Source organism: Sceloporus occidentalis, unplaced genomic scaffold (genome assembly GCF_023333645.1).
Source record: "Sceloporus occidentalis isolate IW3139 unplaced genomic scaffold, rSceOcc1.0.p SCAF_1, whole genome shotgun sequence".
Taxonomy (NCBI): Eukaryota; Metazoa; Chordata; class Lepidosauria; order Squamata; family Phrynosomatidae; genus Sceloporus; species Sceloporus occidentalis.
Window position 1 is genome coordinate 284853490 of NW_028316981.1, and position 20072 is coordinate 284873561.

The following is a 20072-nucleotide window of genomic DNA, read 5'->3' on the forward strand; positions in this document are numbered from 1 at the left end:
CTTTCACGGCTGGCATCCATAGTTTTTTGTGGGTTTTTTGGGCTATGTGCCCACGTCCTAGAAGAGTTTATTCCTGATGTTTCGCCAGCATCTGTGGCTGGCATCTGCGGAGATGCAGGAACAAACTCTTCTAGAACATGGCCACTTAGCCCAAAAAACCTCACCCCCCAAAAAACCTCTACAAAACATTATATTACTATCGTCATTATAATAAGACTTAGAGGGAGACTGTAAGTGGATAAGAAATCTGTAAATTTGTTTGAACAATGTTAATTTATTGTTTTAATAAATAAAATATGGAGACAGTTAAAACAGCTACAACAGCAACCTATTTTACTCCTTTACTCGGATGAGTCCTCTCTAAAGGGAGGACATTTGGGCACCTGGAATACTGTGTCCAGTTCTGGGCGCCACAATTCAGAAAGGACATTGAGAAACTGGAGCATGTCCAAAGGAGGGCGACTAAAATGGTGAAGGGTCTGGAAACCTTGCCCTATGAGGAACGACTTAGGGAGCTGGGGATGTTTAGCCTGGAGAAGAGAAGGTTAAGAGGTGATATGATAGCCCTGTTTAAATATTTGAAAGGATGTCATATTGAGGAGGGAGCAAGCTTGTTTTCTGGTGCTCCAGAGACTAGGACCCGGAGCAATGGATGCAAGCTCCAGGAAAAGAGATTCCACCTCAGCATTAGGAGGAACTTCCTGACAGTAAGGGCTGTTCGACAGTGGAGCACACTTCCTCGGAGCGGAGTGGAGTCTCTTTCTTTGGAGGTCTTTAAGCAGAGGCTGTCAGGGGAGCTTTGACTGAGAGTTCCTGCATGGCAGAATGGGATTGGACTGGATGGCCCTTGGGGTCTCTTCCAACTCCAGGATTCTAGGACTCTCCTCCTTCTTCCAGGAGAGAAGGCTGAAATGCAGAGGAAAGGAGGATGGTGGCTGGCCCTCCACCTGTTGCTGCTGCAGCCCACAAACTGGGGCTTTGCTCTTGCAAAGGCTGAGAGCGGGAGAGCGAGAGGTGGCTAGCAGGCTGCCTTCCTGGCCAGTGGCCAGCCCCGGGCGTCACGTGTCCCTGGAGGGAGGGAGGGAGGGAGGGAGGGGGCCAGTGACTCAGGGCCGCTCCCTGGGCCAATGGATGATCCAATCCCCGGCGGGGACTGCCTTTCCTTCCCCCTCCCTGACTGCCTGCCGGCCGGCAATCTCCCCTGGAAGGCGGGCGCAGAAGGGCAGGGCTGGGCAAGGCAGCTGGGAAACACCCTGGAGCTGCTGCTTTTTCTCCGCTCACTCGCTCGCTGCTGAGCTGCCGGTGGCTGGTGCTGCGAGTGGCCTCCTCCTCCTCCTCCTCCTCCAGGAAGCCAGGACGCGCGCCTTGGCCGCAGGTAAGCAGCCATCCGGGGCTCACGCACGGCCCTGGGCGCAGAGCCCGCTCGGCCCGGCCAGCTGCCCCTGTCTCCAGCGCTAGGCTTCTCCGCCACCCCTTCCCTCGGCCAGACGAGGCGACATTCCCTCGGATGCCCCCTTCCCCAGGACTCTGGGAACAAGGGCTCTCGGGAGAAGGAGGACCCCAGCGCTTGAGGGGGCGTCTCTAGCCTAGTCCCCGCTGAGGGAAGGGCTGTCCGGAGAAGGCAGTGTCTGAGGGGGTGTCGCCCCGTCCAGACCGAGGGAAGGGCCGTGGGAGAAGGCAAGGGGGGGTCGGAGGGGGTCTAGCGCCTCCCCACAGAAGGGAGGGTCGTCGGGAAAAGGCGGGTTCCCAGGGTCTGGGGCCTTTCTGTCGGTCGGTGCGGGAAGACACTCCCCCAGATCCCCCTCAGGCACCGGGGATGTGCCTTCTCCCATCAGCCCTTCTTCCCTCAGAGTCAGACGGGACGGAGTTGCCTTCTCCCGGCGGCCCTTCCATCAGTCGGGCGGGAAGGCACTCCCTCAGAGGCCCCGGGCACTGCCTTCTTCCGACGGCCCGGCCCCACTTTCCGCCTGGACCGAGGGAAAGGCCTTTGGGAGGAAGCGGCTCCTGAGCGTTCAAGAGACACCTGAGGGAGTGTCTTCCCGCCACGGCACCTGAAGGAAGGGCTGTTCCTAGAAGGCAACTCATTGGCTCAGCGGTTCCCAAAGTGTGCTCTTGAAGGGATTTGAGAGTTCAGATCCCAGGATCCCAGGCTATTCTGGCTGAGGCTTCTGGGAGCTGAGGTCCAAAATTGTCTTAAAGGGCACAGGTTGGGAACCATTGCATTAGCATCCAAGGGAAGGGACCTCGGGAGAAGGCAGCTCCTTGGTGCCTGAGGGAGTGTCGTTCCTTCCCAGCGATGGAAGGCCCCTCGGTAGAAGGCCACGGAGTAGTGGTTGAGGGAAGGGCCATGGGGAGTGTCGCCGCGTCTGACCGAGGGAAGGTGGGGAGGGAGAGCTCGGCGTGGCTCCTGTGGCGAGAGGGAGCCCTCCCCAGAAGGTGCTGGACCTGGGAGGGGGCTCTCCCTCCTTCCCTGGGAGGACCATGCGAAGGGCCGGTCCTCCGGAGCTGAGGGGGAGAAAGAGGGAAGGGCTTTGGGGGGGAAGGGGGCCTTCGCCGGCCGGCGAGGGGCCAAGGAAGGCTGCCAGGCAGGAAGCCCACTCCAGCAGCCTCCCTCCGAGCAGCGAAGAAAACTCCCCCATGCAGGATTATTATCATTATTATTATTATTAACTTGAAGCACATGTCTTTTCGGGAGACTCTGGGCTCCTGACTCTGGCAAAGCGTAGATGGCTCTCTCTCTCTTTGGGGCTTGGTCTGTTTCGTGGGGCAGACGCTGCAGGTTGGCCATTGGGGAAGGAAGAAGGGGCGGCCCTCTTGCCTGCCCTTTCCTCAGTTACCCAGCCTCTGGTCCCTCAAGCCCTTCCTCTTTCCTTCCTTCCTTCTTCTGTCTTCCTTCCTTCCTAATTTTTTCTTTCCTTCTTCTGTCTTCTTTCCCTCCTCCTTCCTCCCTCCTTAATTCCTTTCCTTCTCCTCCCTCCCTCCCTTCCTTTCATTCCATCCCTTCCTTTCTTTCCTTCCTCCTTCGTCCTTCCTTCCTCCCTTCCCTCCCTTTCATTTCTTTCTTTCCTTTCCTTTCCTGTTCTAGCAGCGAAGGACGAAGGTCTAAACCACACCGCAGAAACAATCCGGTTTGAGACCGCTTTAACTGCCCTGGCTCAGTACTAGGGAATTCTTGGAAACTGTCGTTTTGAGAGACCTTGAGCTCTGGTGGTGCCACAAATAAACTACAGTTCCCAGGATTCCCTAGCACTGAGCCAGGGCAGTTCAGCCCAGGTCTCAACCTGGGATTAGTCCTGCAGCGTTTCCGGGGCTGCATCCAGACTGGAGAGATAACCCGGTTTGGCCCCGCTTTAACTTGTTGCCTGGCTCAGGGCTATGGAATTCTGGGAGTTGGAGCTGTGGCTCTGGGCCCCACAGCAAACTCCAACTCTCAGAATTCCATAGCAAAGAGCCAGACAAAGAGTTAAAGCGGGGCCAACCCGGGGTATCTCTTCAGTCTGGATGCAGCCTGAGTCTCCCTCCCTGAGAAGGTGGGGCAGCCTGTGTTTGCATGCTGGGCATCATCTCCACATCTGCTGGAGCCTTGCCTGCCTCCAGGGCGGCGGCGGCTGCTGCTGCTGCTGCTGCTGCTGCTGCTGTTGCAATAGGTCCCGCTGAGCTTGTAGGGGCTTGTTGCCACCGAGGAGGGCATGCCAGGCGTTGTGCAAGGGGCAGGGCCCTTCCTTGCTTGCAAAGTGATAGTATCAGCTGGGAACGGAGTGGTTCCCTCCTCTGCATCCCCCCTGAGGCTCTGCTGTGGGAGTCCTGGGAGCCTGGCCAGTCAGACAGGAATGGAGGGAGGATGGGAGAAGAGAGAGAGAGTGAGGGGGGAGTGTGTTATTGACTGCTTTCCTCCCTTGCCTTGCTTGGGTGTCTCAGCCCTGGGACCTGAGCATTATTCACTCACCCAGCCCTTCCAGATCCAGAGGCTCTTGGCATCCTCAACAGGGCTGGGAAGTCAGGACAAGATCTGCAGAGAGAGAGAGGGATCTTGTAGCACCTTTGAGACCCACTGAAAGACAGAAGTTGGCAGCAGGAGCTTTCCTAGGCTTCAGTCTACTTCATCAGATGCATTTGGATATAGTAATAATGTAAAAAGATCTTGTAGCACCTTTGAGACTCACTGAAAAAATGAAATTGGTAGCAGGAGCTTTCATAGACTTCAGTTTACTTCCTCAGATGCATTTTCTTTCAATTAGTTTCAAAGTGCTACAAGATCTATCTATATTATTACTATTATTATTATAATATCCAAATTCATCTGAGGAAGTAGACTTAGGAAAGCTCATTTTGACAACTTCTTTCTTTCAGTGAGTCTCAAAGGTGCTACAAGATCACTCTACATTATTATTATTATTGTTATATCCAAATGCATCTGAGGAAGGAGACCTAAGCCTAGGAAAGGTCATCCTGCCAGCTTCTTTCTTTCAGTGAGTCTCAAAGGTCCTACAAGATCTCTCTACATACTGATTCTACAGACTAACACTGCTATATCTTTGAATCCTACCACTATGAAATATAGAAGTTGGCAGCCTGAGCTTTCCTAGAAGATTTGCAGAGGCTTTTGTGAAATTAATCTTAAGAGGGAGAGCCAGCGTGGTTTGAGTTGTGGACTACAACTCTGGAGCGCAGAGTTCGATTCCAAGTTCTGCCATGAAACCCACTGGGTGGCCTTGTGTGAGTCACACACTCTCAGCCTCAGGGGAAGGCAATGGCAAACCTCCTCTGAATAAATCTTGCCAAGAAAGTTCTGTGATCAGTTCCCCTTAGGACTTGAAGGCACATAACACACACAGTCTTAGAAGGATCAGATGCAGAGGGGAGACCTGCCAAATGAAAGTTAAATCAAATGGGAGAAAGAGCACTAAAGCAACAAAATGAATTTCCACTGGGATATACGCAAGGTGCTACATTTAAGTAAGGAAAACAGGATGGGGAACACCTGGCATGAAAACACAATGTGTGAAAAGGATCTTAGTAGGTCACAGGGTAAACATGAGTCAACAGGGTGATGTGGCCAAAAGGCAAGTGCACCTGTAGGCTGCATCAGGAAGAATTTAGTGTAGGGAAGCAGTAGCGCTTTATTCAGACCTCACCTGGAATACTATGTTCCAGTTCTAGGCACCAAAGTTCAAGAAGGATAACAGCAAGTTGGAGCAGAGGAGGATGACCAAGATGATCAAAAGTCTGGAAACCAAGCTTTAGCAGGCATGAGTTAGGGAGCTGGGTATGCTTAACTTGGAGAAGGGAAGGCTGAGAGTCACAAGATAGCCATCTTGAACTATCTGAAGGGATATTTAAATATCTGAAGGGAACAACACTGGTTCTCAAACTGGCCCTCCAAGTTTTGTCGTGTGCCTTCAAATCATTTCTGACTTATGGCGATCCTAAGGCAGCCTATCACGGGGCTTTCTTGAGAAGATTTATTCAGAAGGGGTTTGCCTTTGCCTCCCTCTGAGGCTGGAAGAGTGTGACCTGCCCAAGGTCACCCCAGTGGATTTCCACGGCTGAGTAGGGATGTGAGCCTTGCTCTCTGGAGTCATAGTCCAGTGCTCAAATCCACCATTGGCTTGGGGATTCTGGGAGATGAAGTCTAAATCATCTGGAGGACACAAGTTTGAAAAGCACTGTGGCATAGGCTGCCTTGGGTGGGGGGTGGACTCTCCATCCTTTGAGATCTTTAAACAGAAGTTGGATTGGTTTCTCTCAGGAGTGCTTTAGCTGCATGGCAGGCAGCTGGATTCAGTGATCATGGTGGTCCCTTCCAATTCTTCTATCATATACTATTCTAACACACATTTTAGCTCACTTGCATGGCCAAGGGTTAAATTTCTGCTTGTTCTTGAACCTCCACCCATTACCTATTGTGATTAAGAGAGGGTGGGGTGGGGGAACCTGTGAGGAAGGTAGGCTATGTGACATTTTACCTACTTAATATTAACTCTTATGGCCTGACAAGTTGAATGACCAATGGAGAATACTTATCAATGAGACAAGCTTAGAAGTATTCCGCTGGTATTTGGCAAGCACTGTTTGCTGATAGCCATTGGACCAGCTCTGAATCTTGTTGAATGCCTGGAAGTAGGAATTAAATTACTTTATTGTAACAACAGGAATAATAAAATGGTCTACTGAACACTGTTTGTCCAGCTGCTGCCCCCCCCCCCCACCTCTCTCTCCTGCAATAAAGCAGATGTTGTCCGTGATTTTCAAAGTATAACCTTGGTGTTCCTTCACCAATATCCTCTTTTTTAAATCTGTAAAGTTTCCAATTACTTCCTTTTTATATTCCCCCCATCTCCAGACCCCACAGCAATGAGGTTGAGTGTGGCCTGTGAATCCTGAAAACTATGTTTAAAGTTCTAATCAGCCATGAAGTAATTCGCTGATCCTGGGCAAGTTGTTTTACCCTGAGAAGTAGGAACAGCTACAGTAAAATTAATCTTTGGGAGAGATTGTCAGGATGCATGATTACTCTATCATAGCTAGGTGGCAAAGAGATATCTGACTCATGTATCAACAGTGCAAGCTTTGCCACAAGGAAAAGTGGTTGTTCCAGGCTTTTTGAGTCTCCCAGTATCACGTATGTACAAACACCTGTTCATTGTATTCATGTTTTACATATGCAGATGCACACCAAAAAAGAGAAGAGGCCCCATGTTAGGAATGTGAAACTTGTGGCCCTCTGGATGTTGCAACTCTGCTTAACCTTGGCCAGCATTGGCAATGGTGAAGGATAATGGGAGTTACCATCCAACAGTATCTGGAGTTAAATGATTTGGAGATGTGACAGTGTAATGGACTATATTGACATTTGGAGTCTGGTGAATTTTTAGGGGGAAGATATTCTTCCTCAGCCAGCCACCCTGCATCATACTAATGAGAAAGAAGATGGGAATAATTATAGTTTTATGGCATGTAAATAAACAGTTAGATAGATTTTCTCTTTTTATGTGGCTGGTGTTCTGTACAAGCAGCTTCTGTGTTGCCTGCATTGAATCATGCTGTCCTCCAGATTTTGCTGAACTGCAGGTCCCAGCCATCGTAGACAAAGGTGAGAGATGTTACTAGTGGCAGTCAAACAGACTCTGGAAGTATGCATGATTTTAATTTATGAGCTACCACAGTGTCCAACACATAACTGATTTTAAGGCCAAAATCTTGTTGAGGCACTAGAATAGATTAAAAAAATATTATGCAAGCACTTGCACTTTTTCAGAGGTTGCATAAATATAATCCTTACAGCAGCCAATCATTCTGCAAGTTACACCTAGGCCTTACTCTCACTTTTGATTTGGTACATAGGGTTGTGCAATGGGTGAGCTCAGTCAGTTGCACTACTGTGGAATCCAGCGTAATTATCCTGGTATATATTTACACTATACTGAAAATGTATTAGACCTTGGCTTAAGCCTTTAGGTAAGCATGACTGTCTCACAGGGTATAGATTGTTTGTTGGTAATATTTACACTAAATAATTTCAGCTGAGTTATGAAAGTGTTTGGGGTGTATGCAGCCAAGAAACTGAAATATTCCCACAAACTAGTCTTGGCCAAGAAAATCATCAATGTACCTTTGCTGTTTCTATTACTTTTCTGTCTCCCCAGATTTCTTGGTAACCAATAGAAAAGCTTAATAAAGAAAAAAACTTGCTGGAGATTTAATTGGTGTGATCTGCTTTACACACAACACACCATTTCACCAAAATTAATAATAGTTTATAGCTGTAGTTAAAGGTAAAGGTTTTCCCTTGACAAGAGTGTCTAGTTGTGTCCAATTGTAGGGAACAGTGCTCATCATAGTTACTAAGCCGAGGGAACTAGCATTGTCAAAGATGACTTTTTGATCATGTGGCCAGCATGATCACACAGAACTCTGTTAACTTCCCACTGAAGTGGTATCTATTCATCTACTTGCGCTTTTACATGCTTTTGAACTGCTAGGTTGGCAGAAACTGGGACTAGTGACGGTGCTCACTCCATCGCATGGTGCTTGGACCTCAAACTGCTGACCTGCTGCTCTTGCAGTCATTAGAGTCAGTGTCTTAACTGCTGAGCCACAACGTCCCATGTTTATAGCTGTACTTTGCTTTAAATGCTATTATTAACAGTGCTGGGAGAAAGGCAGCTTATAATTTAAATAGATACCTAAATAAGCCTCAATGGCTTTTTGTTCCTTTTCAATATTGAAGGTAATGGCATGTGCCCATAAAGATCAAGTACAGCTTGGAACGCAAATATTAACATGTACCTCAGGGTATGATACTTGTTGTTGTGTGCTTTCAAGTAATTTCTGAATTACCGATGACACTAACGCAACCCTATCATAGGGTTTTCTGGGACTGAGAGTGTGTGACTCACCCAAGGTCACCCAGTGGGGTTCTGTGCCCAAGCAGGAAATTGAAACATCATCTCCAGAGTCACAGTCCAACATTAAAACTACTACACCGTGGTGGCTCTTATGATACTCATATGTAAGGATTTTTGAAACAAAGGTGCATTACAGACCGCCCTAAAGCGGGCGGTCTGCCGCCACCGCCATTAGTTGCAGCGGGAAACCCCAGCGGCCAGACCGCGAGGCTTCTGGCCGCAGCGAAAAAGGAGTGCCAAAATGGTGCTCCTTTTTGGCCCCCAGAAGTGGCGCTGTGAAGCGCGAGGCGGCACTCGCGGCATCACTTCCAGTGCGCCACGTCTGGACGCTGTGCGTCCAAGACATAAAAATGGCAGTGTCCTGCCCCTTCCTGGCCTCCCAACCAATCAGGGAGGCTGCTGGACTGGACTTTCAGCCACAATGGGGGTTGCAGCCCAACAAAGGTTGGTAACCGCTGATCTATGGGGAATGTATGCCTGCTCAGAAGTGGTTGGATTTTACATCCCATGAGTCCTAGCCAGGGTAGCCAGTGGTGAGTCATGATGGGGTATGTAGTTTGGCAACATTGAGAGGGCCACAGGGCTCATAACTTTGTATTACACTTTTAAAAGTAAAGCGGGCTATGGATTCATGGTATGTGTGGTATAGAGTAAACATACGGGCTGCAGTGATCTGGATCAAGGCCATATGGAGGAATTGAAATTATTATTTCCATAACATTTTTTCCCAGCTAAAAAACATCCCACTCCCACCCCTGTTAGCAGCTTTGGAGCTTTTAGTGCCTAAACATTATGGAGAAAAGAATAAGTTCCTTCTTACCTCCCACCCCAATTCCTGATCCACATCTCATCTCTTCCTATTCCTTTGGGTCGAAAACAAATATTCAGGGAATTACATTCATAGTATTCATTGTTTTGGCCACACTATCTGATGTGACAGATTCCCCTTCCCCCATGTGCCAGGGACTGGTATTTTAGGGGCATATTATTATTATATTTTTGTAGTGTTTTGGAAGTTTACTGCAGAATGGCAGCTGATAGTTTGCAGACTAGAGTTGATCTGCAAATCACTTCTTGGAGTAGCACCACTCTATATCACCTTGTGTTCTACCGTAGAAAAAAAATAAGGATGTAAATTTAAGAAATACATCGTCCCATACTTATTTCATTTACGTACTGGCTCATTTAAGTAATTCAGATTGATTGTAAATCTAGAGCAGCCTTCCTAGCTTGGGGAATGGATATGGCCCCCCACTCCCATTAGCTTTAGCCAGTATGGCCAGTGTCAGGGATAATGTCAGTTGTCATCCAAAACACTGCAAAGGCAGCAGATTGGAGAAAGCTGCTCTTTGTTCTTGTTTGAGTCAACTTTGAGTCAAATTTCACTTATGGCAATGCTATCATTGGGTTTTCTTGGCAAGATTTAGTCAGACAAAGGACTTTATCATATGGGAGGCAAGCATCCTCCTCCCGTCTGTAAATTGCCATTAAATCCCGTCGATATCATACAACAATGGGATAATTTTTACATAGTGTTGCACGACATCACCTTTATCTCACTATTATCCTGTGAAGAAAGTGGCAAAATCGTACCACTTTTTATTCATGAGAAAATCCCATGGATAAAAAGAGGTGCGATTTTGCCTCTTTATCCATGGGATAATGGCATGATAATGGCAACAGTGTGAAAACCATACCATTATTGTGTGATATTGATGGGATTTAATGGCAATTTAATGATGGGTGGAGGATGCTTGCTCCAGTGTAATAAAGTTCAAAGTTTGCCATTGCCTTCCTCTTAAGAGATTGTGGCTACTCATCCTCAACTCCCTTCCCCTTTTCTATCATGTCTTAGATTGTAAGCCTGAGGGCAGGGAACCGTCTAATTAAAAGATTGTATGTACAGTGCTGTGTAAATTTACAGCATTATATAAATAAAGCTTAATAATAATAATAATAATAATAATAATAACCCAGTGAGTTTCCATGACTAAGTGGGGATTCGAACCCTTACCTCTCAGAGTCTTAGGGCCAAAGCACATAGCCAGTAAAGAACAGTCAGAGGCTGCTCCGGCAGAAATCAGGCTGGGACTGCAGTGACTGCATGGCTTGCTCCTGAAGTGGGGCTACGGCAGCTGTCCCACACCAGTGTCACCAGGAGGTGGATTATATTTGCTCCTTTTTGATCCAGTCCAAAGGACTGGATTATGGTACCAGAGCAGCTTCTGGCTGCTTTGAGGTGTGCATCATCTGAACGCCATGCCCCCACAGCAGTCAGAAGTCACCTTATTTGGTCCATGTGTTTTAGGCCAGAGTCCAACACTCAAACCATTATACTAAGAGAATTTTTATCTTGTTGCCCAATCTGAGAGGTGATTAAACTGTTATTATGTACACTGGACTATTCTCCTGTATTGGCAATATCCAAATGTGGCATGAATCATGCAAAGAGAGCTTAGAAACACCTTTTACTTACAAGCCCACTCAGGAGTAAGTCCTACTGAAAGAAGAGGCACCTGCCTCTGAATAAACATTTCCAGCATCACTGCATGTGGAAATTGTGTGAGGTGTTAAAATTGATATTTCTCAACTACTTGTCCAGTATGGGGAAAGATGTACATTAGCAGTCAGATGCGCTTCCATTGTAAGGGCTACAATTTTACACACACACATTTGGGAGCTAGCTCTCATGAGTACTGCCAAAGGGTAGTAATTTTGAGTAAATTTTGAGTTTATGTGGTTGGGTTAAGTAGCCTTGTGCTTTTCCAATACCCAGAGGGGGAGATCAGTTGGAAATTGCAAATTTACTGCTCAGAGGAAAAGGGAAATACAAGTACAGCAGTAACACAAATATCTGTTTGAAGTTATTCAAGGCAGAACCTGTAGACATGTGGTCTCTGTACTTTAGTAACTTCCTGGTTGGATTGCTGCAATGTTGGATTGCTGTACATGGTTGGATTGCTCTATGTGGAGGTACTACTTCTGAAAACAGTGCAGAAACTTCAGTTAGTACAAGATAGAGTTGCCAAGGTACTACCTGGGACTCTTAACAACTGCAGTGGCTCCCACTCTCTTTCTGGGCCCAGTTCAACTGGTGTTGACTTCTGAAAGGGTTAAACAGCTTAGAGGCAGCTTATTTAAAGCAATGCTTCTCAGGCTATCTGACGTAATGGACTGGCAATTTTTCTTCTTAGTGTGCTAGGAACCACTGCCATATTTTTACCATATTATTATTCACATATTGTGGTTTCCCTAGAAATTAGCTGCAAACTGGCAGCTGAAGGCTCAGTTCACAGACCACTTTTAGATCACATAGCACTGATCTAAAGCAGAGATGGCATATTTGTGCCCCTCCAAATACTGGATTGCAACTTCTGTAATTCCTACCCAGGATAACAAATGGTGAGAGGCAATGGGAATTGCAGTCCGGCAATAACAAATAGTCAGGTACTACCCTATCTTTAAATGAACATCTTCTTATATGTTACTTGCTTGGGCCCTTGGTTTACCTTCAGAAGACCACTTCTGGTTGTTTGCAAGAGGATGATGTTAAGCTGATAGTTTCTTGGTTAAGACACTCTGCTTATGAAATGCCCTGTCCTAGGAAGTGCACTTCATGCCAACAGTGTCATCTTCATGGTGCCAGGCAACAACATTCCTCTTTTATCAAGGATTTTAGTTTTTAGTTCATAAATTTTGTATATAGATTTGAGAGTTATATTGCCCACAAAACTGGAGTGCCTACTTTTGTGTATTACAATTTTACCTTTTGTGTTTCTTTATTATTTTGTACAATAAAATACTTTTCGCATAATATAATTTGGGCACCTAATTTTTCTTACTAGATACAATTAAAAATACAACAGACATTGATGTGTGTAAACCACATGTCATTGGATTGATGTATGTGAGATTTCTATCATTTTTAATTTAAAGGAAACTTGGATAGTAAGATCTCTTGACATACTGGTAAACCACGAGAGTCTTCTGACAGTACTGGTCTGACTCAGAATGAGGAAGGTTAACATGCCATGAAGGCATGGAGTCTTGTGCTGTGGGAATGCAAAGCAGGGAACAGAATGCAGAGGAATTCAGTGACTTTCTGGTTTGTTCCAATCCCACAATCTATATGATGTGGCAGGCTTACATTCTCAATAATAATGTTAGTTGTATGCCTGCACTAGTGTTTTGTGCGACAATGGGAAACACAGGAAAACATTGATAGCTTTAATTAGGAATGAGGATACACCATGTCATCATTCCCAAGTATTTACAGTTAGGGGTTGGGGTGATTTTCTCCTAATAAATTAACTAGATTCTGTTGCTAACTCAGGATCAGCACTCAGTTGATTCAGTAGTTGTGTCCCACAGTGTGTGGGAACTGCAGTGGAGCTGATGTTGTAACATAATCCAGTTTTCCAAGGTTTTGATGGGTAAATCCTTGGAATACATAGGCAGGTGGGTACCTTGTGTCCTTATGGGTATTGTAATACTCACAATTGTCCATGCATGGAGTAGAAGGAAGGAACAGTCTAGCAGCATCCACAGGGTCATAAGTTAGCCCTTTGTCGTGTGTAAAAAGATAAGTGCTCTACAGTCAGCAGGGGAACACAATACATGACCAAGATGAAATTTTTAAAAATGTTAGAAAAAATACACAAAAGAACTACATAGAAGAGATGAAGGGATGAAAGATTCGTTTGAAGATGACCCATATTAAAGCAAAATGAAACCTGTACTCAGCACACTGGTGAGAAATAAATCACCAGGAACAGATGGCATACCAATAGAACAGCAGTCTACAGAGCCTTCCGTGGACTTGAGCTCGCGTGGAAGGCAAGCCCCAATCAAAACCATGGCACACTGCAGGAGTGTGCCCCATTATTCTGAATGGGATTTGAGCATATGCTCAATTCCCCTTATGCGGGAGGGTCCGGAATTGATCCCCTGCATAAGGGGCAGGTTTACTGTACATTCCAGTCTCTGAAAAAAGAGTCACAAAAGATTGCAGTAACCACAGGGCCATTGCATTAATCTTTCATGAAAGTGAAGCCATGCTCAAAATTCTGCAGCAAAGACTTCTACCATATATGGTGTGAGAAATGCCAGATGTTCAGGATTTAGGAAAGGAAGAGGCACTAGGGGTCACATTTCAAATGTACAGTGATAATGGAGCACAATCAAAGAATTCCAAAGGAAAATCAGCACCTCCTTTATGGATTACAGCAAAGCATTTGATTGTAGATCATGAAATGCTATGGACTGCTTTCATAATATTAGTGCACCACAGCATTTGATCATCCTGATATGTAACCTGTAGTCAGGATAAGAGGCTACTGTTAGAACAGATTACAGAGAAACAGAATGTTTTCTAATTGGAAAGGGGTTCAAGCAAGGCTGCTTAGGGAGCCCTGGTGGCAAAGTGGTTAAATGCTGGTACTGTAGCCACTTACTCACAAGCCTCAAGGTTGTGAGTTCAATTCCAGTCAGGGTCTCCAGGGTCGACTCAGCCTGGCATCTTTCCGAGGTCACTAAAATGCATATCCAGCTTGTTGGGTGGGATTAGCTTACAGTTGTAAACTGCTTATGGAGTGCTTAAGTGCACTTAGTGATATAGAAATAAAATTGCTATTGCTTGTTGTTATCACCATATTTGTTAAGCTTGTATGCTGAAAATATCATGCACAAAGCAGGATTGGAGGAGGGAGGTGCAAAAATTGGAGGAGGGAACACCAACAATTTAAGATGGTGCAGATGATACCACACAATTAGCAGAAAATAGTGAAGACCTGGAACAATTGCTGAAGAAAGCCAAGGAAGAAAGTGCTAAGGCAGATTTAACACTGAATATTAAGAAACAAAAGCATGAATATGAAATAATTACATGCTTTCAGTGTCAACAGTGAATCAGGCATTAATCAATGGAGACTGTAGTTAAGAAATTAGAAGAGGCACTTGGAGGAGTGGCTTTGAAGGAATTAGACAAGATCTTAAAGTGCAAAGTCATCTTACTGAACATTGAAGTTAGGATTGTCCATGTATTTCCTATCACTATATGGATGTGAGGACTGGATGGTAAAGAAAGTTGATAGGGGAAAAAATCAACTCATCTGAGATATGGAGAAGAGTTCTGTGGATACTATGGACTACCTATAAGAGAAACAAGTCCTAGAATAAATAAAACCTAAACTTGCCCTGGAGCCAGAATGGTATAGATTGTACACAATCATGAGAAGGCATGACCCACTAGAAAAGACAATAATGCTAGGTAAGGTAGAAGGCAGCAGGAAAAGAGGAAGAATATTACAGATGGATAGAGTCAGTCGAAGCCACTGCACTGAATTTTCAAGACTTAAACAGGGCTGTTGAGGATATGGCATCTTGGAGATGTCTCATTCATAGGGTTGTCATATGTCCAAATCAACTTGAGGATAGTTAACACATGCAGATTTTGGTTGGGCTGGGGGTCCTACACTCAGTGTAGGAGTCCTAGAACAAATCAAACCTGAACTTCCCCTGGAGGCAAGAGCAGTGGTTCACAGTAGGAAAGCTCCTCATCATCATTATGCTGAGTTTTCCTAGTGGCTTACTGTATATATTCAACTATAAGTTGGCTTCATGTATAAGTCATGGACAGGTTTTGGGGCCAAAATCATGGCTTTTGATATCGCCCATGCATAAGTCAAGGGGCATATAACAGGATCTAAAGAATGGAGTAAGGAAAACAATGCCAAAGAATTTACAAGATTCTAGCATGTATAACTGTTTATTCTCACACTAAAGATTGGATGGATGAGAGAACAGAGGAGGATCAGTGCTTCCAGGACAGATTTTACTCTTGCCTTTCACCAGGGGAAAAAAACACATATGCTCAAGCCCCATTAGAAGTAATACGGCTTGTGCCTTCAGGGCGTGCGCCACAGGCGCGCACCCCATTACTTCTTCCAGGGGGCACCAGGTTTTTTTTATGCAGGCGCACTGTAATTACATGTAAGAGCAGTTCAATAACAGAACTAAATACAGTGGTCTCTCCACATTCGCAAATGTGGCATTCCTGAATTTGGTTATTTGCGGGCTCTCTCCTGGCCCTGCCCATGCCTGAGACGGCTGTCCCAGGCGTCGGAAAGGAGGTGGGAGGGGCTCACCTTATTTGCAGATTTTCCATATTCATGGGGGTTCCTCTAACTCCCACAAATATGGAGGACCGACTATATTTCACTAGATGTCTTCAGGTAGAGTCAGTTATTGAGGATACTGTAGCTTTAGATTTCCTTCTCTGAGCACAAAGTTGCACTAACTATCCTCCCCCTGCTCCTTGGTGTTAAAAAGAACAAATACAGATAAAGCAAATACATATTGCTGCTTTGTATTTGCACAGCTGAAGCAATTGTTTCCATGTCTTCTGCATATGACATATGTAGGTCTTCCCTTCAGATGACTGCAACATATGTATATACAGTCAGCCCTCCATATCCACCAATTTTTTATCCATGGATTCAAGCATCTTTGGATTGAAAATATTTTAAAAATACATAAATTCCAAAAAGCAAACCCTGATTTTGGCATTTCATCTAAGGGATACTGTTTTACTATGCCATTGTATTGAATGGGACTTGAACATCCACAGATTTTGTTACTAAACCCTAGCGAATACCAAGGGCCCAATGTACAGGAAAGAAGAGCTAACTACACTTCTTGGCTCCTGGTATCTCCTTAATACCTATAAGAGTTTCTGTGGAAGATTACAGGTCACCAGCCGTCCAAAAAGGTGCAGATTTAGGGAAGGGATCTGGAATGTTTCTGCCAAAGTTCAAGCCTTCTAAATATTTTGCAAGTGTTACTAATAGTGGGCATGTGAGGCTTGGGGCAAGAGTTGTCTTGAGAAACAAAGAGTTGCTTTAAAAATATTAAAATGTGTTAAATTAAAAGCTTACATCTAGCTTGGTGTTCTGTGACTTTTTTGTAATGAATGCCTTTGTAAATGGGATGGAAATATTGCTTCACACTCAACTCTCCTTTCCATACTATGTGTGGAGGAGTAGAAGTATACCTTGCTCTACTGCTTCTTAGCCAAAAGACATGTGTAGGTGTAGCTTTTAAAACTGCAGCAAAGTAGAGATCAAAACTGCAGCTGTTGGTAAAGCAGATTATTAGGACTTGAGGTACTGGTTTTTTTTAAAGAGTATACTAAAAAGCTAAAATTGGTAATGTCTAGAAAATATGACCAGTTTTTTAACTAGTTCCATGGGGTAGAATTGCCTGTCTGCTGCAGCAGAAGAAAGAAAAAAGACCTCTAATACCAAAAACACTTAACAGGTTTAGCTCAGCATGAGTTCCGCATCACTCCAACACTAGTATAAGAATGTGTAATATATCAAGTACAGCGTCAGAGCCTTGTGCACTGGAAATTGTACCTGTAGCTGCAGAGTTTTAACACGGCATTATTCAGTACAGTATTGTCTTTTTCCTTAGGATAGGAAATGTTTGCATTTACTCCACCCATACCAATTTGCAAGGAATGTGGTGACCCATTTATGTTGGTACATTGGGTTTCAGTGACAAAAATATTTGAAATCTCACCTTGGAACACTTTTTGTTATTGTTGCAGGGAGCACAACCTACCTTCACTGTTTTGCCTGCTTTTGTGTACACTTAGTAGACAAAAAGTATTAATGTGGAGTCCCCCTCCCCCTTTATGATGAGTTTTCCATTTAGATTACTTTAACTTGCAGGATCTAATGTTTTTTATTCTGGGAAAAAGTTATCAGGACAACCACTCTGTCCATGCTTTTATGCACTACTTGATTATAAGTCGACCTCATGTATAAGCCGAAGACAGATTTTTGGGGCAAAATTATGGCTTTTGATATGACCTGTGGATTAGTCAAGGTTAAAACTCAGGGGCATATAACAAAGGGTGTAAAGAATGACACAAAGGGAAATAAATGATGCTAAACAACTTACAAAATTCAAACAGACATCACTGTTTGTGCTCACGCTAAATACTCGATAGATGAGACAATGGAGGGGAACCAGTGTTTCCAAAACAGATTAATCTCTTGTCTTTCATCAGTGGCTATTTCTTTTTTTCTTTTTTTGTGGGAGTATGGTACTTATATTGACCTGTGGATAAGTGAAATCAGGTTTTTGGGATCAATTTTTTTTTTACTAAAATGTCTAGTCTTATACATGAGTATATACAATATTTAAAAAGTGAACTTTGAGTACCAAATTCAATTCCTAAAGAGACCCTGTACATGGAATATTTATTGGTGGATGATTCTGTTCTTTTAAATGGCAACTGACCTATATGCTCTGGACTTGGGTACCTGAGTACATCTCATATCTATCAATTCTGAATGAATAACATTTATGATGACCGTCTTGTTGTATTTTTTAAATCAACTGAGTGACCTCTGATTTTGGTGTTCAGAACAGAAATGCATACAGTGTGTCATCTGAAATATGGTGGCTAGTTGGCATACTCTGTTTTATACAGATATTTCTGTGCCTCTGGTGGACCATCAGGTAGGGGAAAGCTGTGTCCTTATGTAATTCGTTGATGGAGCCAAGTCAGTCTAATGGCAGTAGTAAGATGCCAAGCAAATGAGACTATGAATTCTACCCACATCTTCAGAAAGTTTACGATGAGAAAATGAAAATTACTCAGCGCTAAGTGTCTCAGACTGTGCCAAAACAGCACTTCTAATATTGCCCACTGAACAGAACAAAACAGTTGCACTCTAAATGGATGTTGTACAGAGATGCCTTTGCCAAGTCTGTAGAATTTCTTGTCCTAAGAGGCTAAGAGTGCTCCATTTCAAAGCTTAGCTCCTGCAGAGTTTGGGGAGAGACAGAATGATAAATGATTAGTCCTTAATGTCTTTGAATCCAGACCAAAGACATGCATGGGGATGTTGGATTTTTGTTGACTCTTCCTTAATCTGCTGTGAATTTGTTCATATAATTAGCCCGTTTGTGCAATGGGTGTGTGGGGAAGGGAATACCAAGTTGGGAATGTTTTACAGTATAGGAAACACTATTCATTGTTCCAAAGAATCAGTGGGAAAAAAAATCTTGAGAGGGCATGGCACTAGCCTTGTGTTCAGTCCCAGTATTTGAAGTCTCATTAGTCAGAGCTTGCAAGAACCATGCTAATTGGAGGGTTCAGAGGCCTTTAGTCTAAAAGTGTAACTTTACTAATCTCTGTCATTAATACTTTTTAACAAATGCACTCAAGAAATTGGAAAAACTAGGGGGAAAAATGGAAAGTCAAATGCCGATGCTCCATCCTTTCAGAGTATGATGACTGCCATATAATATTACACACAACGAGATGCTTGTCTTGTTTTCCCGTTTTTAAAATCTCCAGGGGAGGTGTTCTCATGACACTTCCCTGGATGTCCATGCCTGGGATTGGATATTCTCATTTGTTCTTGTTCCTCATCATGTAGGAAGCTACTGCTAAGGTAGTAGCTCACCTGGGTGCTGTAAGTAGGGTGAACAAAGTGTGGCCTTCAAGATGTTGCTGGACTGAAACTTCCATTGGCTCTAGCCAAGTAGCCAACATAGCCAGTGATGAGGAATACTATGAGATAAGTCCAGTAACATTTGGAAGGCTGCACTTGCTCCTCATATACAGTAATCCAAGTCAGTTTTCATTTTTTTACTACCTTGTTTTACATCTTAGCTAATAATAACACACAGGATTTGTGAAGAGAGCAGGGCATACAGTTTGAGCCTAAGGGTGCATCTATATTGAAGAAATAATGCAGTTTGGCACCACATTAACTGCCATAGCTCCATCTTACAGAATCCTGGGGTTTGTTGTTTTGTGAGACACCAGCACTCTTTGGCAGAGAAGGCTAAAGACCTTGGTAAAACTACAAATCCTAGAATTTCGTAGGATGGTGGTACAGCACTTGTAAAGTGGCCTCAAACTTTCTACAGTTTAGATGCACCCTTATTCAGGGCATGGATGTGGTACAATATATTCCTGCATGACAACTAACAGGGAGTTGGCTTGGGTGCACTATTAATCATCCATTCATTAAACTTATACCCACTCCTCCTTTCAGGAGTTCATGGCAACTAATGGTCTACAGAAACTTTACAGAGTTAAAATCACAAATTAGAAATTTCTACTAAAATATGATAAAAGCAGTAAAAAAGTAGAATATAAATTAAAGGCCCAGTACATACAGGCAAAATGTGGCATGGTGTCGTCATCAGTAGGGTTAGGGAGCGCGCACCATGCACACACTCCCTAACCCTAGTATATACTGATGGCGGCAAAGTGGTAGTGCCCTGTCTACAAATATCTCACAAAATGACATATCCCAGAATTCCATACCATTCAGCCATGGCAGTTAAAGTGGTATCAAACTGGATTATTTCTGCAGTGCAGATGCAGGCTTAGAAGCTTGTACTAATAGATACTTTTTAGGTGGCACATGGAAAATACAAGTGTGGAGAACAACCAGATCTTTAATGGAAAGGCTTTCCACAGCCAGGATGCCACCACCAAGAAACCATGCCACAGCCAGTAGACCTATGAGGTCATAATATGAGGGAGAGAGAAGGCTGACCCAGTACCATCAAGGGCTGGCCTGAAGAAAGACGCTCCTCTCTCCCTAACTGTCATCTTTCGGCCTCTGAGGGAGA

At 44.4% G+C, this 20072-nt stretch overlaps 1 protein-coding gene across 1 annotated transcript in view; it reads left to right on the top strand.

Annotated features, from left to right (window-relative positions):
- Positions 1–1189: 1189 nt before the first annotated feature.
- LOC149324009 (very long chain fatty acid elongase 7-like) overlaps positions 1190–20072 on the top strand; it is a 75731-nt gene continuing 56848 nt past the window's right edge. Inside the window, exon 1 of the mRNA XM_089513157.1 lies at positions 1190–1375. The gene's annotated coding sequence lies outside the window, so the exon portion shown is untranslated. The remainder of the gene's footprint in view (positions 1376–20072) is intronic.